General features: G+C 42.0%; 1 long non-coding RNA gene and 1 pseudogene across 1 annotated transcript in view; one reads left to right on the top strand and one right to left on the bottom strand.

Annotated features, from left to right (window-relative positions):
- The window catches only part of LOC113599888 (uncharacterized), a 50,562-nt gene extending 43,910 nt beyond the window's left edge, over positions 1-6,652 (bottom strand). Inside the window, exon 1 of the long non-coding RNA XR_008296228.1 lies at positions 151-6,652. This is a non-coding gene — a long non-coding RNA (uncharacterized LOC113599888). The remainder of the gene's footprint in view (positions 1-150) is intronic.
- Positions 6,653-10,312: 3,660 nt separating this feature from the next.
- On the top strand, positions 10,313-11,530 carry LOC106978989 (TAR DNA-binding protein 43-like; annotated as a pseudogene).
- The last annotated feature ends 293 nt before the right edge of the window (positions 11,531-11,823 follow it).

Consider the following 11,823-nt stretch of genomic DNA (forward strand, 5'->3'; position numbering starts at 1 on the left):
TAACACCAATCTACTAACGCCATAGCCAAAGCTGTCTTTCACGCCTGCCACTCTCACATTGTGCTTGGATAAGAAATCCCAAAGGTTTTCCATGGCTCTACCAATTATGCCAATGGGGGCCGTTCCCTTCAGGAGCTCACTCCACCTTACCTGTCTGTTCCCTCTGCTGCTATAATCCAGCTGAATTATGCATTTCATATCACAGAAGGTGCAATACATCCTCTATCCCAGACAAGTTTGTTTCCTTACATCCATTGTCACCCCAAAGATTCATACAAACTGCTCCAAGTTATATTTGCAGCAAGGTTACCAAAAAGAGAGACACGCAAGGTTGGCAACGGGCTTTTGTGCCTTTCATGAAGTCTTTTGAACAGTTCCATTTCACTGTTCACCCAAGAGAATCCCTCTTCACAATATTATTGAGTTTGGTGATCTGATTGAGGCTGAGAGGCCATTCCAAATGGATTTACCAAAACAGTTTTTCTTCTGAGGCAGACAAGGGACACTATTCTAGCAAGAGGGGTGTTCCAATTAAAAGAGAAACTGGCCTTTGGCTTGCCCTATACCCTCTATTATCAACATTCTTCCTTGATTTCAAGTATATACTTCAAAGAGAATCAGCTCCAGTGGAGAGCTGGGAGATGGCCCTCCTCTGATCCAGGCAATGTTCTTTTCTATTCACAGCCACTCCTCTGCCAGACTGAAGAGTTTGTTCATTTATTCTACGTGAGTGCCAACATGACAGCCAGGAAAGCCACCTCAACTACACCCAACAGTTCACCATTGGAATCACATCACAATGTGTGTTAGGATGTTTGCAGTATCTCTCACGCTCTTTTTCCTAGGATTGTAATCTGTAAAGCCACCATAAGCCAGAACAGCCAGTGTCCATATTTGTCACTTTGTGGAAAGGACTTGCCTAAAAAAGGAAAGCAACACAAACTAAAGCCAAGAGGAGAGAACCCTGCCAACATCATGTGAGCTCTTGGAATCAACCATGCCTGGTGACAGAATTATCCCTTGGACTTTCTAGTGATGCAATAAATCCCTATGCTTTTTCAGCTTAAGCAAGGTTAGTTGGAATATTTTTGTCACTTGAAAATGCATGAGCTCTAAATAATGAACAGAGTGGAGTTAAGAGGGAAGAAGACTGCCCGAGGTGTATTTCCCAGTAGGAAACAGATGGCACTCTCAAATTGGAAATTTTTAGAAGATTTTTTTAAATTAAGGTCCTACTTACAAAGGTGTAGGTAGGGTGGTTCTGAACCAGAAGGGTTGTGCAGTAACTCAGAACTGGTTAGAACAGTGCTATCATTACCCATAGGCCTAAAAGGACAAGGGAAAGGACCAGTTATCAGGACATAAAAGAAAAGAGTCATATAGAAAAAAGTTAAATTACCTTGAAATAAAGTGATGTTGAGTCAAATTTAAATTAATTTGCAATGATTTCACAAGAAAAGAGCCATGGGAATAAATGCTCGCTCTCGTTCTGATCACCTGCCTGGGATCTCTACTGGCCAGCCTCAGCTGAAAGCCAGAGAAGCCTGGGATGTAGCCCACACAAACCATTCTTCCAGGGCAGAGATCAAAATTTAGAAGGGTGAAAGTTGATCTGTAATTTCACATGGAATATATTCAACAAAACCTACATGTTTTGCCCCTCACCATTCATTTTTTTTCCTTCATCCAGTTGAAAACTACATGTCCTCATCTTGGGAGACCTATGAAATCCCATCAGCTGTTAACGTTATCATGGAGTAACAATGACTCCATCACACATGTCTTTCAAGGTCACCACTGAGTGTGATTGTTGTGTAATGTTTGTCCTTCTTCATCTGGTGCCAGCAAAGCATGGAGATCTATCCATAAATCAGGCCCATGCTTTGCTTCCACAATTAAGTAGTCATTTTGAACTCTCCATGCAGTCATAAGTGTGGATGAGGAAAAGATGACAAAACAAGAGAAGCAAATACAATATGAATCTGCTCCTAAAGATTGATGAATATGCTCAGGACTGGATGTGCGGATACTATTTCAATTTTATTGTTTATGTCCAACTTTAAATTCTGTTGGTCAAATAATACTTTATATATAATGTGAAGTTCAGATTGCATAGTCATTTTATATCCCATGGTCAAATGGTTAGTGTCTATCAGAACCAGCTAGCAAGCCAGGAGTTATTTTTCAAATGGAAAATATTTGTCAGTAAAGAAGGACATGGCCTCATTCCAGAACCCTGTGCTGTGATTTTCGTACTGAATTTGCCAGAGGCTCAAAGAGCCTCTCTCTGCCACAAATACTTCCTTTATTTATAGTGTCCCATATTATTAGGTCCAGATAGCAGAGTAACCTGCATTGCAACTTAGACCTGCCACAGAGCCCTTTCTTCCTAGAGGTCCCACTCAAAAATTGTAACCTTATGATTTGCCAATAAATGAGTGAGAGGACCATCCCCAAATATATGCATTGGCTGCAGAATCCTAACTGGTTTTAGATGCATACCATTTTCTAAGTGGTGAGTGTCGTGTAAGGTGTAGTAGCTTTTCAGAAAAGAGATCACATTATGCCTACCAGACAACACATATTTTAGACCCTGAAACATAACAGATTTTAACCGCTAGAATGCATACATCTTATTAAGATACCTTGAGTGCTTTATACTTCCTACTTACCAGACCCAGCTAACAGTGTCACCATTATGTAGTATAGTAGATAAGTGAGATGTTCAGTAAAATAACAAGATGATGAAGGCCCATCTAGATTATAACATAGAGTAAGAGAGTGGCACAGCCCTTGGGCAAAATACTGAAGGTATACTGTAGTCTCTGCCATGTAAATGCAAACTGCTTCTGATCTCCCTCACTTATTAAAATAGAATCCCAGCACAGCTGCAAATATAATCACTACATGATTAAGTTTGCTTATAGGCTACTATTATTCTCCATAATACATCTGGCTTTTGTATCAGTCAAATAGGCTAATGTTAAGTAATATATGGCAAGCGTAACCATTTTATTTCTCAAAATTTGTATACTGATACTAATCTCTACAATATCTCCAGGAATTGAATATCACTTTTGATCTTATGGGAAGAGGGAGGGAAGGGTTGGAGGCAGTTTCAGGGATTTCTATTCAATCTTTTCTACCATCATATCTCCCCACTTCATAGGTCAAAATGTCAATATGGGTATTTTGCCTCTTCCTGAAAATTAATTCCCCTAAACTTTCTGAATGAGGAAATAATCGTAGTATTTATCCCCAGACCTTCTGCTTCTGAAAACAAAAAGCTATTTGGGGTCTTGACAGATTAGCTTCAGTTAATGGACGATACCTAATAACTTCCAGAAAATCTGGGCATTTACCTTTGGGTCAATGCACAGTCACCATAATAAATGGCTTCAGATCTCCCAGGGGAGTCTTGGGAAAAGATTTACAGGATTGATAGTTCCATATTATAATGTCTTTCTACAAAGAGACCTGGACTTCTCCTTCGTTAAGAGACTTGAGGCATTTGAACCAATTTAGATTTGAACAAATTTAGAAATTGTATAGAAGGCGTGAAATCCACTTCAAAAATGTGAATTAGGTTTCTTTACTGTGGGCCAAAACTTTTTCCTCTTCTATATGTCAAACAGTCCATTAGTAGGCTGCCATATATTTTATTACTAGGGACTCCCTCATCAATTAAACATTGTCACAGATTCCTCAAATCCAAATTCCATGATTACCATTCAAGTCCTATGGTTTATTATAGCAATAGCATCCACCACTTCTTCTACAATTAATTGCTAGTAATGTCCTCTATAATCCTGCGATTCCTACTAGTCACATTAAGATCAGTGTACCCAATTACATTGCATCATCCCCTTCATTACCTCTGATCCAAGAGGAGCCATCATAGATCTTTCCATACTGTTATCCCTCACACCAATGCATTTCTTTTTTTATTATCATTTTTTTAATGTTTATTTTTGAAAGATAGAGAGACAGAGCATGGGCAGGGGAGGGGCAGAGAGAGAGAGGGAGACACAGAATCCGAAGCAGGCTCCAGGCTCTGAGCTGTCAGCATAGAGCCCAATGCGGGGCTCGAACTCACAAACTATAAGATCATGACCTGAGATGAAGTCAGATGCTCAGTCGACTGAGCCACCCAGGCACCCCTGACGCATTTCTTCATGCTTTGGTGAATGATGGGTCCTCTGGGTCCTCCCAAAGGGTAAGACAAGGCAGTGGCTAAGCAGTTTTATTTATAATGTATTTATTCCAATATTTCCATCTTCCTAAGCCTTTAGACTCTGTCCTCTGCAATATGCCGAGTGAGCTCTATGTATGAGTATAGAATTCAATTAAGAAACCTAGTAGACTATTAGTGCATTTCCAGGTCCTGGAGATAACATTTACATCTAACTTCCAGGTAAGTGGATCCACATAAATGACTGTGACCTGGTCCAACATATAGTTTTTTCCCTTGCTACAGAACCTTTAGAATTCCACACAATTGTATCTGCTGATACAGATTAGCCAATTCTTCTGTCCTTTTCTATATGCACTTTTCTCCTGGAGGCAGGTCTTGAGCTTCTCGAACTGTGCTATGTTGTTAAAAAAAAAAAAAATTCTCATTTTAGGTCTAGAAGGAATGACAAGGCCTGAGGTTGGGTTGTGAGAAAAATTAACATTAGGTTATGAGGCAACCACCTTAGGTTCAATAACTACAGAGTTTTTATGCAGAGGAGCATTACTTAGAGGAAAGCTATGCGGCAGACACTACCTCCCTAGGCAAGAAAATTTCAGGAGAATTTTGAGGGTCAAAATCCTCAGCCCAGTATGTGTTCAAATGTCCCAATCCCCTGCTTCAGGGTACAGGTCCCTTTCTACCAGTTGCCATAGAAGAGAAACCTGGCAGGCTTCAGTATTTAACTCTGCAATCCCTCAACCCTTACAACCAGATCCTGGGCTTGTGCCTTAGCCAAATATATCCTGCAACAGTAGGAGATAAGGAATTCCTTCAAATCTTTCATAGAGGCCATCTGGCTCTCCACGTGTGTTATATAAGTTTATATCTCTTATTTTCCCCCCTAATAAGTAAGCTATCGAGGGAGAGAAGAAACCAGCTCACTCGCAATCTTTATAGTCCCCATTGTTGCCACAGTGATCTCCCACTGCCGTGTCCCCCATCTGCATATCATTTATATCACCATCAGTGATAATCTGGGTAATAGAAATATCTTTTCATTACATGGAGTGCCTATGTCCCACCTTCTCCTGGCAAGACGATTCTCCATGTGCTCTATTAATTTAAGAGAAACTCATTGTCAGAATCCCATTTTGCAGGCCTATTACCTTACAGTACCAATAAATGCTAAATATAATGGTAATTATTGTGTCACTCACGGTCATTGCAGGATGGCATATTCAAATTAGGACAATTCAAGCCTAATTACAAAAGGACAGTTTGCTAAGATGAGACATAGAGGGAATCACAACTAACAGTGCATTATTCCAAGTTTTGTTACCGTCCATAGTCCAATGATGTCAATGAAGGGAGTAATCAGAATCTAAATGTTGACAGACAAGTGTAAAAGGTCACCTCCAGAGGATCTGGCGAAAGAGCATTACAGGAAAAAGAAACAAAAAGTGCAGAGAACCAAGACTACAGCATGCCTGGCATTATGGAGGAAGAGCAAGCAGGCTAGTATCTTGAACAGAATACAAGAGAAACTGTTAGGAAGTGAGGACAGAGAGGTGAGGGAGGCTGTAGGCACTCCAAAATTTGTAGGTCATTTTAAAGGCTTTGTTTTACTGTCCATATTTTCAGAAAATCCCAGAAGGTTTGAGCAGAGGGGTGCCACACCCTGATTTACATTTTAGAAGAACCATGGCGGAAACTCTATGCTGTAAACAAACAGGGGGACCAGTTAGAATATTATTATAATAATTAAGATGAAAGGTGACGGTGGCTGGGACCAGTGGCACAAAGTGGTCACACAGAGGGGTCTGATTTCAGATACATTTTGAAAAGTAAATCTGATAGGAATTGCTGAGAGGAGTTGAATATGGGCTGTGAGATAGGAAGGAAGAAAGAATAGCGCCAAGTTTTTGGACTGAGTACCTCAAGAATGAAGTTGCCATTCAGAGTTGGAGAAGCCTTTGGAAGTATCAGGTTTAGTGGGGGTTAACGAGAATTCTATTTTGGACATGTTAGGCTCAATAAGATTTTAGACACCAAGTGGAGGTGTGAATCAGGCAACTGGGTATATAACCTGGAGTTCAGAGGGAAGGTCTAAGCCAGAGATATAAAAATGGGAGTGTCAGCACATCGATGGTATTTGAAGCCATGATACCAGACAAGATCACCCAGGGAGTGAAAATCAATAGGGAAGAGCACCATAAATTTGAAATATGAATCAATCCCTGAGCAAATTTTATCCCAATATGATTATTCTGAGGATCTTTAAAATTGTGGAAGGTTGGAGACTACTCTGTTTCTCAACGGAATTATATAAAACCCTTATTTAAGGGTGTTAGGCATCATGACCAAGTTGATAAAGAAATACACGGATAGGAGAGAAATACGATCTCTTTGGACTTACGTTTCTTTATTCCTTCAGGTTTCACATATTTAAAATATGCCAGAAATACCTCATTGAGTAAAAGTATCATCAAGTCACAGCCAGTGCTTACCTGTAGGTCTTTTGTAGGAAAATCTTTTGTCTGAGTTAAACCCAAAGTAGTTTCTCAATATTTTCTTCAGCAATCCCTTGGAGGCCACAGGAGGAGAGAATTCATCTGTATCCATCACAGACAGTGGCTATGCTCATAATATGTCCCCTCCTAAAATCCCCAAGACCCAAAAGCAGACAGTGCATAAGAATTTATGTACAACACCCCGAACCAATGCCTTCAATGGTATTGTCCCAAGGGGATCTGAACTGTGAGCCTGTTAATCTAACACTCTGATATGTATATGGAAAAGTCGCTCCTGCACAGATTGTTCCAATACATGTTTTGATAGCTGGTAATCACAATGTTCCATGCCATTCCTGTCCTGGTGCTTGCCCTAGTTTGCATTTAGGAGATAACAAGGCATGGATATTAAACGACTTGTCAAGAGTCAGACAGCAAGCCAGAAATTGGCTGTCCTGATTCTACTCCTGGATTTACTGCCTTGCCTTTTCACTGCAACGGGGGATAACTTCGAAACCACACACAAGCACCACCAAATATCAGTTTTACACACACTAATAAAACTGGGAGCAATTTTGAAGCCAGTTTTATTTTGAACCCTTGCTCCCAGTGGCCCTTTAGCCTTAAAATTTTGAGTATTACTTTCCCAATGTTGAAAGATAATGGAGAAAGAGCACAGAAATAAGCCCCAGCTGAAACTAAAAAATTTTAAAGTATATCAAGCAATATACAGCTACACAGAGTCATTTACTGGAGGGTTGTCAGGGCATACCATATTTTATTTTGTGGCCATTTAGAAATGATATAGAAATAATCATTTTTCTTCAGCCGGTCTAAGGGGTTGTAGCTCGTAAGAGTACAAAGAGCACTCCGCTAGGCAGCTGAGGGCTTCTGGGGCCCCTTGGGTATCTGCATCACCTGAGCCAAACTCCACTTCCCCAGGAGTATAACAAGGCTCGAATGCCTGTACTGTCAGCCCTACGAGCACCTGTGAAGATCAGGCCAGATATTGCATGTTGAAATGTAAGCACAAAAGCAATAACAATACAAATAAAAGTATAGTAGATGATATCGGATGCTTTGTGCAAGTTACTGCTGTAAGGGCATGTCCTTCATTCCTCCCGGCAGCCTCATGTTGCATGCAAGTATTACTTTACTTGCATCGATCTATTTCATACCTAACATGCGAGGGTGCTGGGAATGAATGACTCTTGATGCTGCTCTTACTTGGCCGTCAAAACTGCATCGTGACCACATTTCTCAGTCATCTAGACACTGTTCAGTGATGAGCCAGTTCTAAACGGGCCAGGGAGTGCATCAGCAGCCTCTAACCTACAAGTTGGTTGTGACTGAGGCAGACTCAGAACTGCACACAGGAGTTAAAGCTTATTGGTCACAGTGTGGTGAAGCTAGAAGCAGCTGGTATAGTTAGTTAGAAAATCAGTTTCAAAGCTGTGTTTGTATAGCAATCACACCACATTTGTGCCCAATGAGGAATATGTGTACAATATATGCAACGTACACTTAATGAAAATAATGTACACACAGTGGAGAAGGTATATAGAATGCAAATTAAATGCAGCCAAATTTTCTTGAAAGCTTTTATTCACGCTCTACAAAAAAAAAAGAGAGAAAAACGGCAGTGGTCCACATCCAAGTAGCTATTTGGGAGGTAAAGGTTGATAGTGATTTTACAGAGATAGAATGCAACTTGACCCACCCTCTTAGCATGACTGTTGGGTTGGACTGTATTCAGGCAGGTGGTGTGCAGGGATAAGCCTCCCCATTTCCTTCTCTTCTCTTAGCTTCTCCTTTTCTAATCTTGTTTCTCTTCTTCCCTCTTTCCTCTCTTTTACTTTTACTTGCCTTTTCTTCTCTTTCTCTTCTCTCCTCTTCAACTAGTTCTCCTTTCTCTTCTCTCACACTGCTAGCCTCTCTTCATACTCCTCATTTCCCCTTCCTTATCTCCCTTCCTCCTCTTCTCTCCCTTGCTCCCCCACCTCCCACCATTTCCTCACCTCCATCATGTTGTTTGGGCTTCTGTCTCAACTTACTAGACCAACCCCGTTTCCTACTGATCTGGGAGTCTTTCTTCCCACTCTATCTAGATTTTGCCAGAGTGTTCCCTGCTCCAACAGCCTGACTGGCTTCCTAACAGGAGAGCACTGTTTAACTGAGGCCACAATAAAATCCCGCTGCCCAGGGTCCCTCACATTGCCCCACTCCACACAGCAGATTGAACTCCTAGATCCCAACATTGGCACGAACCATCCCTGACCTCCCCATATCTCTGGGACTTAGAGCACTGGCCAACCCCAAGGCCCCTGAGAGCCCAACCTCTGTAGACAGGTCAACTTCTCCCCCCACTATATCTGACCTGATTCTGCCATTCCCAACCCCTGCCCTCTTGTGGTCTGTCACTGAGGTTCCCACATGTTCTAAATTTAGGCATTCTCAAGTTAAAACACTCACCTTGGAGAAGGTGATAATCCTATTGAGAAGACAGCACAGGTATGTAGAAACTGACAACACAAAGGAAAGATGAGAACAAGTTTGGGATTCTAGCAACCAAAAGGAGTACAAAGGAGAGGGGATTAATATAAGCTTAAAGATACTTCAGAAAGGAGATAGAGCCTGAAATAAGATTTGGATTTGTAGGGTTTGGTTAAACAGAGAAGTTGGTGGAGAGCATGCCAGAAAGATATAATATAAAAGGGGGTATAAAGATCAGAACATGTATGGCATCTGGAGGGAACAGTTTATCTTATAATTTACGTGTCTCTGACATCAGGATCTGCTGGGTACCCAAAAATGGGCCCATGAAGAGGGGAAGTCATACAGAAATGAGTGGATACAGACCACAGAGACAAGCCAAAGGAAACTCTCTCCTAGCAACCCCAACCCCCCTCTTCAAAGGTCCTGGCATACCATAACATTCATGAGGAAATGGTGAAGCTGGATCTTCTCTAATGTGGCCCCACTCTGCATTGTCTGATTTGAGGGGAGAGTCCACGGTAAAGACTCATAGCCAATGAGCAAGAGTCATGATTCCAGAAAACACTTTCCAGGCTGATAAAGACCCCAGCTAGTGACTAGGAATCCAAGGAGCATTCAGTCATCCAGGGGACATTTACTGAAAGTCTAACAATATCTTAGAGTATTAGTCATACAAAGATAAATGCTTTGGCCCTTTTCTTGAGGCATTTCACAGGCTAGTAGGGTGGGAATGGGATGGGACTGAAACAGAATCTTATTAGAAGTATATAGGGGCACCTGGGTGGCTCAGTCGGTTAAGCATCCAACCTCGGCTCAGGTCGATCTCACAGTTCATGAGTTCGAGGCCCACGTTGGGTTCTGTGCTGACAGCTCAGAGCCTGAAGCCTGCTTCCGATTCCGTGGCTCCTCTCTCTCGTCTTCTTTCCTACTTGCTCTCTTTTTCTCTCTCTCTCTCAAAAATAAATACACATCAAAACAATTCTTTAAAAAGAAATATATATGCAAACGGGAAATTACGGTAGGAGTGAAAGGGTAGCTGGACTGCTCTTGGATCCCTTGCTGCTTTGGATTCCTTGCCAGAATTCCTAGCAGCGGCCTAGTGGAAAAATACGATGTTGTACCCAAATAATATATTCAGGTAACCGAAGATGAGAATGATGAACCTGTTGAAATACCATCAGAAGACGATGAGACATTGCTGCTTTCCATGGTTACAGCCTAGTTTCCAGGGGCATGTGGACCACGCTACAGCAATCCAGCATCTCAGTGGATGAGAGGTGTCCAGCTGGTAGAAGGAATTCTGCATGCCCCGATCCTGGCTGGGGGAATCTGGTGTATGTTGTCAACTATCCCAAAGATAACAAGAGAAAACTGGATGAGACAGATGCTTTATCAGCAGGGCAAGTGAAAAGAGCTGTCCAGAAAAGGTCTAACTTAATAATGTTGGGCCTCCCATGAAAAACAACTGAACAGGATCTAAAAGAATATTTTAGTACCTTTGGAGAAGTTCTTATGGTTCAGGTCAAGAAAGACATTAAAACTAGCCATTCAAAAGGGTTTGGCTTTGTTCATTTTCCGGAATATAAAGCCTAGGTGAAAATAATGCCACAGAGACACGTGATGGATGGATGAAGGTGTCACTATAAACTTCCTCATTCTAAGGAAAGCCCACGGAAGGCTTTGAGAAGCAGGAAGGTGTCTGATGGGCGTCGTGAGGGGACATGACTGCTGAGAAGCTGCGACAGTTCTTCAGCCAGTACGGGGAGGTGGTCGGTGTCTTCACGCCCAAACCGTTCAGGGCTTTTGCCTTTGCCACATTGGCAGATGATCAGGTGGCCCAGTCTCTTTGTGGAGGGGACTTGATCATTAAAGGAACCGGTGTCCACATAGCCGATGCTGAACTTAAGCACAACAGCAACGGACAGTTAAAAGTGGAAGAGCTGGTGGCAATCCAGGGGGCTTTGGGAATCAGGGTGGATTTGGTAACAGGAGAGGGGGTGGAGCTGGTTTGGGAAACGATGAAGGTAGGAATATGGGTGCAAGGATGAACCCTGGCGCTTCTAGCATTAATCCAGCAGTGACGCTGCAGCCCCAGCAGCACCGCAGAGCTGCTAGGGTATGATGGGCACGTTCGTCCCCAGTTCAGGCCCATCGGGTGAGAACCGAATCCAGGGTAACATGCAGCGGGAGCCAAGTCAGGCCTTTGGTTCTGAAAATAACTCCTCTAAGCAATTCTCATTCAGGTGCAGCAATTGGCTGGGGCTCTGCATTACATGCAAAGCCAGGCAGCGGTTTCAGTGGACGCTTTGGCTCAAGTGTGGATTCTAAATCTTCTGGCTGAGGAATGTAGACAGTGGGGTTGGTATAGGCTGGCGGGAATTCAAATGTTTCCAAACATATGTTAAGCATAATGTAAGATACAGATGTACTAAGACTTCTCAAAATTGGTTTGTTCAGGGTGGAGTATATTCAGGAGTATTTTTTTTTTTTTTTTTACCTTTTTCTGTAGAAAAAGAGGAAAAGCTAAAGGACTTTTAGAAGTGTTGTTACAAAAGGTAGAAATATTGAATGTTTACAAGTGAATTGCTATTTGCCCGATTGGTAAGAACCAACACGCTGTAATTGATATCAAAAGGTTTCTCC

The sequence above is a fragment of the Acinonyx jubatus genome, chromosome B1 (genome assembly GCF_027475565.1).
Source record: "Acinonyx jubatus isolate Ajub_Pintada_27869175 chromosome B1, VMU_Ajub_asm_v1.0, whole genome shotgun sequence".
Taxonomy (NCBI): Eukaryota; Metazoa; Chordata; class Mammalia; order Carnivora; family Felidae; genus Acinonyx; species Acinonyx jubatus.